We start from the raw sequence: 13299 nt of genomic DNA, 5'->3' as shown, positions 1-13299 counted from the left end.
AAAGAATTACTGTATTTAATGTGTATGCAAACCAGAACAATAAACTTTTCCCTTTGTTCCATTCTGACCGTTTTTTTCAGTTTGATAGGTGCAAAAAATACCTTTGATTATGTCAGAAATTTAGAGCTGCTTAGTGTGCTATGCATACTTCATATATTATCTGAAGATGTCTGATTGCCCCCCAAGCTTTATTCTTGGGATTACACAATTACTTGTGGTGGTAATAATAGGAGAGTGGGGGAGATTAAATAGTATAATGAAAGACAATTGGGCAAGGCTGACACCATGCTATCAACAAAAATTCTTTGTATTCTCAGTCCACAGTAGGACCTAGGGTTGGAGAGCATTTTTGGTATATTTCTGTACTTGTGGGGTCTTTAAAGGTATAAATTGTGTAAAAAGTCTATTTTTTGTAAAAATACTGCATACTTTTTTTTACCTACCTTCCTCCAGGAGAAGAAATGTCACATGTCACGTCCAGGAACATGCAGCTACCTCAACGCAAACTGTAAACCATGCTTCCAATTGATCTGTTAAATTGGAGCAGTTAGGAGCATGGTTGTATGGTGATGTTTCCCACACATCTGAAATTAGCCTTAGCATTCTATGTTTTTTTAAATTGCAAAATCTGCAAACCATATACATAAACTCGAGGGATATAAGATATCACCTAGTACATTTGTCACTGCTCTAATTATTGTAGAAAACAGATTCATTCCTAACAGTTAAATTTCAAGGCTACATTTGTAGCGAGATGACTATTATTGAAGCCACAGTAAACATGCTAAACTACTTCATACAATTTACAAGCACACAGACACTACAATGTTTAAAAAGCAAGACTGACAGTGGAGCTCTATATACTGAATATAAATGGATACAATACTAGATTCAAAGGTGTAAAGCTTGTAAAATCCTATATATATTACAGGATATTATTATTATTATTATCTTGTGTTTATATAGCGCTGACATTGCAGTGTTTTCTAAAGTCTACAGTTATGCCTCCAACTGTACAGTATAGTAGCAGTGTATATAGGAATGTAAATGCAAAGAAATCGCTGAGGAAAAAAGTCATTACTGGTATGAAAGGAGTTAACAGTAGAAACCTGAATCCTGCTCCTCTCAACTATCAGGAGCTGCCTAATTGCATCTAATTCTCCCCAGATGGATGAAAATCGATATTGTTTATAACCAAGGAAAGGTCTGCTCTGATCAAAGCAGCAAACTCCTCATCCATACAGCTTGGGATTGGGAATTAATTTCTTAGTAGGTACCCAGGAACCAGGCTGTAAGCAATCAGCTAATCACAGCTAGTCACTGATCAGTGATATTGCCAGGATGCTGAAGCTGCACAGATTGCCCTAGGGAACCATTGAAAAGACAGGCCTGAAGAGCACTCTGCTAAGCTCCTCTGCAGAGAAGCTTCCAAGTAGGGAAACACGGAGACACTTTAAGAACCAGCAAGTAAATATTTAAAGAGCAATTTATTTAGGTAGTACATCCAGTCGCAAATTAATGTGGACCTGTGGCAAAGATTAAAGCAATAAACCATTATATGTGTAGCACATAGTTGACAGCACGTATCAGCACATAACAGTATTGCACGATTTATTAAAGTCTGCCCAAAGCCTTTGTGCCGATGTGGCTATGCTGGTAGTAACGTTATCATGGTCACAACCTGCAAAGCCGCAGGCACCTTTCTCAGTCTAATAAGACAATGGCAATAATGCTGAGACGCCATACGTTGCATTGTGGGATACTGTTGGAAGTACATGCCTTTTCTCCACTACCACTGCTGAAGATCATATAAAAAGAGCTCCAATCAATGCTTTACTGACATGTCATAAAACAAAAAGGTATGTGTTGGCAGTTTCAGATATAAATGTAATTTTAAAATTATATCCCTAACACATGCATGTTGAATTTGAGGGGTAAAATTAAGGTTACATTCAAACTGGCAACATTTTTTTTTTTATAGTAGTAATTCTACAGTTAACCGCAGTACTTGACCACCCCAAATCTTCTTTCAACATTTTGACGGTCTGCCACAGAACTGCTTCCATAGACCTACATGGAAATACCTTCCAAAATCGCTTTAGCCAGCAAATGCAAAGCGGTTGAAAGTACTGTATTCTAAAAGCCAGATGACCCATTATCTTTTACAACGTGCCATAAGAACTGCAACCAAATCTCAACTGCCTACTAACGAGTTCAGCCAACATTCAAGAATAGTTTTCAGTACCTTCACTTCACTGCTCCCAGGCACATATCTGTTAAAATAAAGAGCCTAGGAGCAATAAACCACCCAAACGTAGCTGTTATCTTAAGATGCATACATAAGTGCACAGCTTTTCCTTTTCCTTTTTTTTTTTTTTTTTTTTTTTTTTTTAGAAACTTTGCAGCAATGCATTCTGTTTATATAATCTGATGACCCTGGAAAATACTGGAAGTCTGATGTAAAGAAAATGCTAGTACACAGACGATTCAAACCTAGAATCAGATCAATGATGAAGAACGGGTGTTATGTAGCACAAACTACCAGAAATTCACTGCTACTGTCTCCTTACTGAGTGTATTCTTCAGGGATACCGCCAATTTCAGATTAAGGTAAATAAATTGAACTTTAGTTGCTGTGTTTATGGAACAGCGGTAGTAGCTCCCTGAATACATTCATGTGCTAGATACATCTGTATCGGCCTACGGCCTAATAAAGGCAAGCAATGCAGTAGATCAGCTTTTCTCAACCTTTGTAACAAGGGGGAACTCTTGAAATAATCAGGTCCTAGGGAACCCCTGCTATATATGTCCACAGTGTACAGTACATTAACTTGAAGTCCAGTGTGAGGAAAGCCTGTGGGAAGAATGTCCCCCTACAGATGGCCAAAATGATTACTGATGTCCAATTTGCTCATTGATTAAGGAACACCTAGCAACCTCTGGAGGAACCCTACAGTTCCATGAAACACTGCTACAGATTATATCTATTCCTTGTGACAACTGGGGCCATTCTGATCTTGTACAACAACATCTGACCGGTTAGTCCAGGTAAGTGTTAAACATCCCATATAAAAATGGATATCTAACAAATACCCATTCTGTAATTGTGAACATGTGTATATAGTTCTTATAAGATTGCATCTGCAAATATCCAAATATTGCCTAAATAGACAAATATCCAACAGAAAATAGGATGGCATATATGTGCCAATTATCTGAACTAAAAGGCTGTTTTGCAGCTAACATGGAGATGAGTTGTCAACATTAAAGGAAACTTCATCTAAATTAGTGGTAGTCAACTTACTAGATCTAGGGAGCCTTAAATGGGACCACTGATGTCACCAAAGGGACACACATGATATTCAGTAAATGTTGTTTCAGAAGACTGTCAGAGTTTAGGACAGATAGCAATAGGGAAATTGAAAATGCTATATTTATTTTTGGAGATTGGGCACATGCTTCTATCAGAGACTAGAAATATGTTAGATGAGACTGCTGGAGATCATTGCTATAAAAATCACTTTACAAAAAAATGCTTCAGCATGTACCCCTACTGCATGCAACAGATCACTTGTGCCACATGTGTTATTACACTTGGCAAAGTTAATTATAAAATAATAGTGGAAAAAAAGTGTGGAAGAAATAAACTAAACTATTTAAAAACTAAAATCCAACTAATTGTCCCTCACTGGCTTAAGAACGCACAAAATGTTTTCTGCAAGGGCCACAGAGTGCCTTGCAGGAAACGACAAAATAGTGCATGCTGCCGCCCAGGCTGCAGGTTGGGCACAAGGGATCTAAACAATGGTCTGCCTATTCTATGTGTCTTGACACCTGATACCAGCATAACACACATGGTGTAGGCATGCAATGAGCTGCTCATGGCTATGCATTAACATTTCTCCAAAATATTGGTATTTAAAAGATGCAGGATGAAACTCCCTACAGGTTTACAGACACTGACCAGACATGAACTGTAAAATCTGTTTAAAGTTACAGCTGAAATCATAATTACAGCTTAGACTGTTCCAACAGGCGATTGTGCAGTGCAGCATAGCCATTTGATTTTAAGACCTGAAATATATATTCCCAAAAGTGCCATTACACATGTGCCTTTGTTATAACTGATTTTTGGGAACTTTCAGGTAATGTCTTCATAATCACAGAAGTAATGTGGCAGACATGTTTTCCACCCTTACAATCCATAAGATCATCACAGCAAACCCACTTTATCACTATGTAATTTCTGATGTTCTGCATGGCACTTTATACATGAAATGTTCTGTAAATTGTTCTACTATATCAGCCAGGAACTTCCAAATGTCTGGGGGAAAAAAGTCATAAAATGTCATGCACCGTGGTTTCCTGCGTCTAGCAGTTTGTGATCTCCACTTATGGCATGAGTGCATTGCTGCACAGAAATTATATATTTGTAGCTAATGTTGATTGAGACACTGAGTCTGATTTATTAAAGGTCTCAAGGGCTGGAGGGAATACACTTTCATCAGTAAGGCTGGGTGATCAAGCAAACCCGAAATGGATCTGTTCCAGGATTCAAAACACTTGCTAGCAAATAGCAAACAACTTTGAGCAAATACATTCCAGTTTTGATGGATCAGCAAGGACTCATGTTTTTAAAGTGCACCTTTAATGTACAGCGCTGCGTAATGTCTTGGCGCTATATAAATCCTGTTTAATATTATTAATGGCCCTCCCTCCCCAAACAATCACACAACCCTTTTTCTTGCACAATTGTGCAATAAGTGAAAAGGTTTCACCACTTTCTCCTTCATTCCATTTTGCAGCTTCCTACGGTTTCCCATGGGCTTAACATCTGCCAGATTTTGTATCCAAATTTGTACCCCATACACTGTTATTTGTATCACACACAAAGTAACCAGCTCGTTTCATTCTCAAATAATACAATAAACTAGCTGCCAAGCATTTGATCATGCAATAAAAGGGAAGGTGTTAAAACTAAACTGATTATCTACTTTAGTTCCTTTTTAAATAAGAAGATTAAACCTAATGTGTAGTTTATTGCCATGGTTAAAGTATAATGACCCTTTAACTGCTTCTCATCATAAAAGTACTGAATATCCTTATATATAAAGATTATTTATACTATAATTCTTTTCTGTTTTCTAGATTAGAATAGGAAGGAACATGTCCTACCAATAAATAGGCAAATGATAAACTCATGATTTAAATTGTAATAAAAGTGCTCTTCTGCCCATGTATTCTCTATAATCTATTTCTTCAAAAATGCCAACAAGCAGAATCACCTGTGAGATGATAATGTATATAAAAGACCATGCAGTGATATGGAGTCAATAACCTTATAATATAATGTGTGGTCAGAGAACAAAGACATTAGTTTGATGCAGCTACATGGACAGTGAAATCTATAATGCAGGGATCAGTGTGAATAGAATGGGGGAAGGGAGTTATGTGATTGTCAAAGGAGCCCCCTAGACTCAATTTCACAAATATTCTATACACAAATTGTTTACGTTAGTCAGTGGATCATAAACTCTGTATATGAAAGTTCATAATACAGTTACAGGAATAAAATAAATGTGGCACCTGTCTTTGTATTGCACATAAAACTGATAGACAGGACAGACTGAGTGTCATAAAGATTTATGCTACTTCGTCGAGAACAAAATTCAATCCAATCGGATACAGCTTAACATATTTTTTTGTATATACAATTGAATTATATCACAGGCTGACACAACAACGGTAGCAAATTCAGGAATGAGAACTTTATCATGTAAACTTACATGGCATTATAAATATTAAGTCTGAGCTATAATTGCTTATACTTGGTAGTCTCTTGTACTTCCCTTCCGTTCTAATCAACATGCTAATTTCTTATCACACCTTATTTTAGACCCAGTGACCTTATCACTTGGTATTTTTGCAATGTAGACAGTGAAAAAGGGCTGCCATATGCTTCAAATAGCTTCAAAAAAAATAGGAAGATATGGTAATGGCCACAACTGATACAGAGCCCTCATGATTGAAAGGACAGAAATCCTAAATATAAAAGGTGGGCCATGCACCATCAGGCAGAGGAGGAATGGACTAGATGATGTTGGTCATCTATCAGCCAGGATATGAGGTAGGCTCTATCCTATTTGTTGCAGCTTCTAATGCACATGTGAGAAGATGAGTGTGTTCAGTGAAATCAGATTAACTTCCGTACAAGAGAGGAGCCTGTATTAATGTGCACAACTTTCTAAATTATAGTCAGCTATGTTTGCTCTGTGTTAAACAACATAATTAACTTTTGTAAATTACAGTTCATTGTTCTACTATAACCACAGTATAAAAAAACTATGCTAGTGTAGATGTTTGGAGACTTACATTTGATGTACACCTACTTTTGAACATGCTTTTATTAGTGGCCTTTAGAGAATGTGTACATCCAGCTTTTCTCTAAATCTGCCTATACCTTTGACATAACATTTGCAATGTTAAAAAAAAAAACTTAAAAAAAACTTAGATTAAATAAATTATATATATATATATATATATATATATATATATTATAGTACAATTTAGGTAAATTCAGTAAATATGTATCCGTCATCACTGGCTGCTGAATTTTACATGCCTTCTTATAATCTGCACCTTGGGCATTTTAGGGCCTGCTATCACACCTTGATGCATTGGATCCATCATACCTAGCATGCCTGGATTGCAATAGATTCTAAAGCATCTACCAGTTGAAGTTAACAGTGCTACTATAAGTTTCTACATCACTCAAGTCAATGGTGATCTGATATTATACTTCATCATACACTATACTAAAGTGGAATCAATATACCAATTTTTATTAATGCATTTTCTAATGTTGAATCCCACATACTTAGCTCATCTTTAACTGGCACTTATGGAGATGTGCTTAACCACCAGTCATAATGCAAGTACATGTTCAATGTGAAGGTACTGTAAGCTACTCTATGGCTCCATTCATTAGTACTTTTCTGTCTGCTCTAGCTTTCTTCCAGGGTATTTGTGCACAAGTGGTCACAAGAAACCTGGGATGAAATTACAACCTCATCTCTACTTCTTACAATAAAGATCATTGTCAGAGATAACTACCTAATAAAGCTAATTGAAAAGCTCATCCAGCATAAGAAGAGTGGCCACTGATAAATGCCCTTGGATTTTTGTTCATGTTAAAACATGCAGCAAGATATACAGTCAATCTGGGTGTCCACAGAACAACAACTACAATGCAAGGCCATGCAAGTTAAATAAGAGATAGGACTGAGCATTGTTATATGCACACCTTGCTCCATTTTACATATGAGCTAAAGAAACAAATTGACAAAATTCCAATTTTTAACTGCTCAATTCCCTATGTGCACAAAAGCCTTGCGATATATATACTGGGGACATTGTGTCTTTGCAATAGAGAACCAATACATCTCACAGGTAACCTGGTCATCCTGAAACACACTTGCTGGTGATCCTGCAACAGTACTAAGGCAGTACTAAGATATCTCTCACACTTACTGATCAGCGTCAGATCATTGTATGTCCCTAGTCTGCATATATTGGTCAGATGAGACTATTTCACCAACAAATGAAGTGGTCAACATCCCATTTCTAGACACATCATAGTTGCGCTGGTTTAGATTATGAATGGAAAGAATGCTGCTTCTATGCCATAAAAATACTTAATTTCTGCTTGGGTATTTAGAGTGGAAGCAACACATTCCCTATACCATAACATAAAAATCCTGGAATATGTTGGTTTTGGGGGTGGGCACATCAAAAAGAAAACAAATATACAGTATTTTCCTGTTAAGGTAAAGCAAACATGCTCGAATCTGGAAGTATTTGATGAAAAACAATATAGGCAGAGAGTACCATTCATAAAAACAGTGTATCTAATCCATTGGCTGATCTAGAAATCCAGAGAGTTGATGTTATATGCAAATCTCTAATTTTACTATAGAAGCTGAACTTGGCCCAGTTTTGCTTCTAAAGTCTTCCTATTGGTCATTGAGGCCCCCCATCACATTAAAAGACCAATAATGGTGCTTGACTGGGATCCCATACAGGGGTACCATATCTGTTGTAAGACTTTTATTCAAACATCAAGCTTTATGCAGTGATGTACTCTGCCAATTAATTTATTATGAGGGTTCTGGAAAAGCTTGACTACCAACTAGCAAGGAAGAGAAAAATCTGATTTCTTACACTAGCAAAAAATGTCCGACTGCAAATTGAAATGGAAAGGAAATTGTATGCGCAACTAAAAAAACAGTTCACTCAAATAAATGTAAATGTTTCTTTTTTTTATATATATTTTGCTTAGCTTTAATACTTCCTTCTGCTTCCTTTCATAGGACTGATAGACACTTTAAATAGAAATTACAGGAGGCCATGCAAAGGCAAATAGAGTCTAAAGCCCCACAATTATGTCAATGGCTGCTATGCCCAAAACGCTACACATATCACATGACCAATCCAAAAAAAGATTTATAAAAAGGTAATATAAGTCCACAAGTTCAAATAAATAAAATGTAGCAATCCTAGCTTTAAGGAAACAACTTTTTTTAATGTGAATGTATCCGTTGTTCATTTTATCATCAAATTGATTTTATTTATCTGATGTCTAGTATACAAATTACATCACCTGAAGCTATTGTGTGTTTAAAGCCAAAATAATTGAAACTCAAAAAGGATATTTTGAAATATTGCTTGCATTGCATATCCTGATATATCTATGCAATTATCCTGATATATATATCAGGATATATATAGATATATATACACACTCCATTTGTGCACATATAACAAATTTAAAAAAAAGGATACGGTTACACTAGGAAAACAGGAAAACTCTGGCTAAACTTATAAAATGGCCTTTCCTTTACAATCTGTAGCTTCTATCATTTTATAAAACTGATATTTAAACACTGCTTTCTGACAACATGATACCTGGAGGTGTGTTGTCTTTACAATGGAACTCCCCACAAAGATCAAAGATAAACCAATTAAAACTGTGCCTTCCTTACAGTTGAGGAAGCATATAATGCTCCTTTGCATAAGACGTGAATACTTACGTTACTCCAAGGTCCCAAGATAGCCGGTGGCCATTGGTCCTGCATTACACCTGTTGATGATGGAAATAGGGGCAGTGACAAGACTGATGTGACCAGTAAGAACAGCAGCTGCGAGGGACAGGTCATCATAACCAGAACCAGCAAGAAGGAAAACTTTGGGACTGAGGAGTAAGGTAAATAATATTCCTAATTACAATATCTTCTGTGTGATTGATCCTTGTCCACAACTCTGCTTCATATACTCTAAGTGCCATTTTCAACATGAAGAATTTTGTATGAGAGAGAAAAAGAAAGGAGTCTGCAATTTTGCAAGCAAAGTAAAGGGGAGTTTAAAAATCACAGAATCATTGATAATCTAAGCAATCACTGCATGAAAAATAAAAATCAAAGCTGGAAGTCCTTGCATGCATTTTAAAATTTCAGACTGCCTTTAAAGCTAACTTCCCATTAACCTATATGCTTCCAAAACATAATGCATCATCCTAGAAGTACATCCACAGAAATGTCAGAATGTTCATAGTTGTTCTAGACCAGTCCCTTACTCAGCAGTTCACCATGGATTAGGTAAAAGCCCCACATTTACTAACAAGTCAGGAGCTCCCGGATTTCTATTCTGTCAGGTCACCTTTAAGGACTAATAAAGACATAGATAAGAGATGTCTCCCCACCTGCATATGTATTCAGCAAAAATATGTGGGAATATTTATATAAATATTACATAGCATGTCTATAGTGTCCCTTTAAACTCTGCTCTATAAGTAAGTGCCATATGACAAATACAAATTCTACACTACAACAATTATATTTACATGAACTCTATATTGTAAATAAGGTCTAATTTAGGATATACTGAGTGCAATGTAAACTAGAATGGTAAAGTACAGCAGCCCGCCCAGGATTTCCATTCACTATAATCAGAAAAATGAGAGATAATTATTGATGAGTTGTTCTAGTATAAAACACTTTGCACACAGTTCTTTTCAATATTCTCTGATATCACATTTGTTATTTATACCATGATGGATCTCACAATAACAAATCTCTGTTATGATAATACACAATCATATTAATAATACAACTCTCACAATATTAGGAAGCGGCTATAATAAAACAGTAAATACATTTCTGGGTATGGTGATCCTCTCTCTACCCCATGCTATATAAAACTCTCCATAGATGTGATATAGGGATTCTTCTTACCACAATGGATGATACCTGCTCCATACCCCAGTGCAGATTGCAGTGTATAACATCTACAGGCATATTATACTGCACTTCACTCATCCATGTCTCCAGAGCATCCACCTAGGGATCAATTCCTTATTCAATCTGCCCTGCTACACCATCTATCTTATTGCATTTCAAGGGTAAAAGCAAGAGCTCTATACACACATTTAAAAAGCAACAAGTGCACATATTTTATCATCTTCACATAGTAAAGTACAACTTTGTGCTTTCCCTATTCAGCCATCAAGAAGTGGGAAACAGCATGGGATGTATAATATACATAGCAGGCTAAGCAGCCAATCAGACAGGGCATTGCATTGTTCTAAGTATTGTAAAGTAATGAAAGGTAACATATGATTGGTTGAAGTGACTTTGCCCAAAGTGTCAGATGTGGACAAAAAACAAGTGACAGTCCAAAGTGGGAGGTGAGTGTCCTGGTCCCCCATGATTGTCAGAACATAGATGCACACCCACAGATGTTTGATATGACAGATGACAATTGTATAAATAGAGCAGACATAGGGACAAGCCCCAGCACACAGAGTCACGTGTGGAAAATAAAGCAAAGTTTCCTCTTACCAGGGGCTGTGTGTCCTCGCCTGCCAGCTCCTTCCTTCATATGATGGAGGCAATGATTCACAGATCTGCCCCGATCTCTTCTCGATCCGCAGTGCTCATAGATCGCTCCTCAATCAGCCCCCTGTCTGCAGAAGGGGGGGCAGCCAGGTTCCCACCCCCTCCCCAAATAAAATCTCCTTTTTGTGTGCCTGTGTGTGTGTGTTGCAGGGAGTCCCTTTGTTCTATAATCCCAGTAAGATTGAAAGCCATTCGCCCCGTCTCTAATCCCAGCCCTGCTCAACAACAACATCTATTGGCTGTAATTTACATACAGGATTAACAAACCAGCTTCAAGGAGGAAAGAGGAAAAAAGGCAGAAGACAGAGAGAAGAAAGGGGATAGGTGGAATGAGATTGTGCCTGGCTGCCCTACAAGGATGAAGATTACCTCTGACTGGAGGACATTCACACACAAATGCTGCTTTGTTTTCTATACAAGTCTGGCTGTGCATTCAGATTACAGATTACAACACTGCAGTGCCATGGCAGGCTGCTCAGGATCACACTGCTCCAATATTGGGGTATTGGTGTGTCTTTCCATTCCCTGCACTCCTGGATTATTATTATTATTACTATATGATAAATTGCCTGTGCTTCTTCTCCTGATATATCGAAATCTAAATCCAAATTCTTACCAAACTGGTCCTTTATTGCAGAAGGAACAGGCGATGTCCCTTCTACAATACAAAAACCTTACTCGTCTGATTGCAATTTTTATAAATACACTCGCCTGTCCCTTTGCCATTGCAGGCATTGCCATGTTCACCAAGTCTTGTTCCAGGTTCCTGATCTTGATTGATCAAGCTGGAATAAGAGAACTCCCGCATATGCGCTCAGGTGTCCATTCAGTCCCAGCAGTCCTAGGGGATGCAGTGATACCCAGCATATCCAGCACTCATCATGAAAGAATGCCAACAAGCAGGTAAGTATATTTTACTGAGTGTTTATTATTTCATAGAAATCCTGCCTAGTCACAAACTTCCATTGTTGAACCATAGTTTAAAGCGGAACTAAACTTGTAGGCGGTGAGCTTCTGCCATAGTCAGCACAGCATATCATCTAGGACCTTTCTTCGCACCTGGGATGGGTGCCACCATCTTCACCGCTGGCTCCACTGCAGACTTCTGTGGAAACCAAGATCCTGTTCATTATCTGGATTATGTAATCTCTGCACGTGTGCAGAAGCTTCATTATCCTCGGGGGCTGGCATACCCGCACATATAGCTGAACTTTAAGCTACTCTACTATAGTAGTTTGGCGCAGAAACAAAAAGCCACCAGAAGCCAGGATGTTAGTTATTTGACAAAAAAGACATTATACATATCTTTTGTTAGTTAATACTGCCTTCTGGTGGTTTTTTTGTTTTCTCAATTTAGGTCGGCTTTAAGAACACACCCCAGCCCTGTCCCAGTAAAGCCTCATTCTCACTAGTGCATTGCATTAACACTTATGTTTCCATGCGTAAATGTATTTAGACATTTATTTTTAATGGCAGCACCAATGCACTACAGCACACCGCCTTTTAATATGAAATAAAAGTTTAAAAAACCCAAACCTTCACCTCGCTATTTCATATGACGGAGATGTATTGTAGTTGTGAAAGAGCTGGGAGACTGCTTTCCGCATGTAGTATGGCTGTATATCATCAGTAAAGAATATCATCAGAACCCTCTTAAAAGCACTTTACCCCCCACTATCCACTCCCTTTCCCTTCATCTTAATTCCTTCTATCCTTTTACTGAATAAAAATACAATTTACACAAGCAGGCACCAGTTTTGGTCAGTTTTACACACTTTAATAATGTAGATTATGCTGATAGAAGACAGCTGGAAGACAGATTTCAATGCTGTGTGCAGGAAGTTGCAAGGACACAAGAATCCTAGCAGGATTAACAGATATACAGTACTTGCAAAAAATGTACTTGGCCACAAAAAGGAAAACCAAAGCAGCCATGACATGAAAGGATTTGTAATCTGTTGTATATTACATTTTGGTTTGTTCTTTTGTATACACTACTATTTTGTTTTTAACCCTAATTCTCTTGTATCTTGTTTTTATGTTATAATAAAAATGTTTGATGTTTGTGAGGAAGATATACATATATATATTTATAATTTAAGTGAAACTAAACTTTTAAATATTGAATCATTATTGCAGAAAGGGATGGGCAGGCAATGTTCATCTGCAACAATCCCTTGTACCTTCCTGATCTCTCAGTTAACTGTCAAAAACACATGCACAGCTCAGCTTTGGTTACCAGGATACCCCACAAACCCATCTTCCCCTGTGCTTGCTGGGACTAATTGAACTTGTTACATCATCCTTGGCCAGCCAATCAAGATGGCCGAAGATCACAAGGAGGAAG

The 13299-nt window shown here is 37.4% G+C and overlaps 1 protein-coding gene across 2 annotated transcripts in view; it reads right to left on the bottom strand.

Moving 5' to 3' along the window:
* GTF2IRD1 (GTF2I repeat domain containing 1) overlaps positions 1-11248 on the bottom strand; it is a 50612-nt gene extending 39364 nt beyond the window's left edge. The window contains exon 1 of one of the 2 annotated variants that reach the window (XM_072415817.1): positions 10896-11248. The gene's annotated coding sequence lies outside the window, so the exon portion shown is untranslated. The remainder of the gene's footprint in view (positions 1-10895) is intronic. The other variant, XM_072415806.1, reaches the window with a different exon arrangement.
* Positions 11249-13299: the final 2051 nt, after the last annotated feature.

The sequence above is a fragment of the Pyxicephalus adspersus genome, chromosome 1, assembly GCF_032062135.1.
Source record: "Pyxicephalus adspersus chromosome 1, UCB_Pads_2.0, whole genome shotgun sequence".
NCBI classification, from domain to species: domain Eukaryota; kingdom Metazoa; phylum Chordata; class Amphibia; order Anura; family Pyxicephalidae; genus Pyxicephalus; species Pyxicephalus adspersus.
The sequence above is the reverse complement of the archived record's forward strand: the minus strand, read 5'-3'. Positions and strand labels throughout refer to the sequence as shown.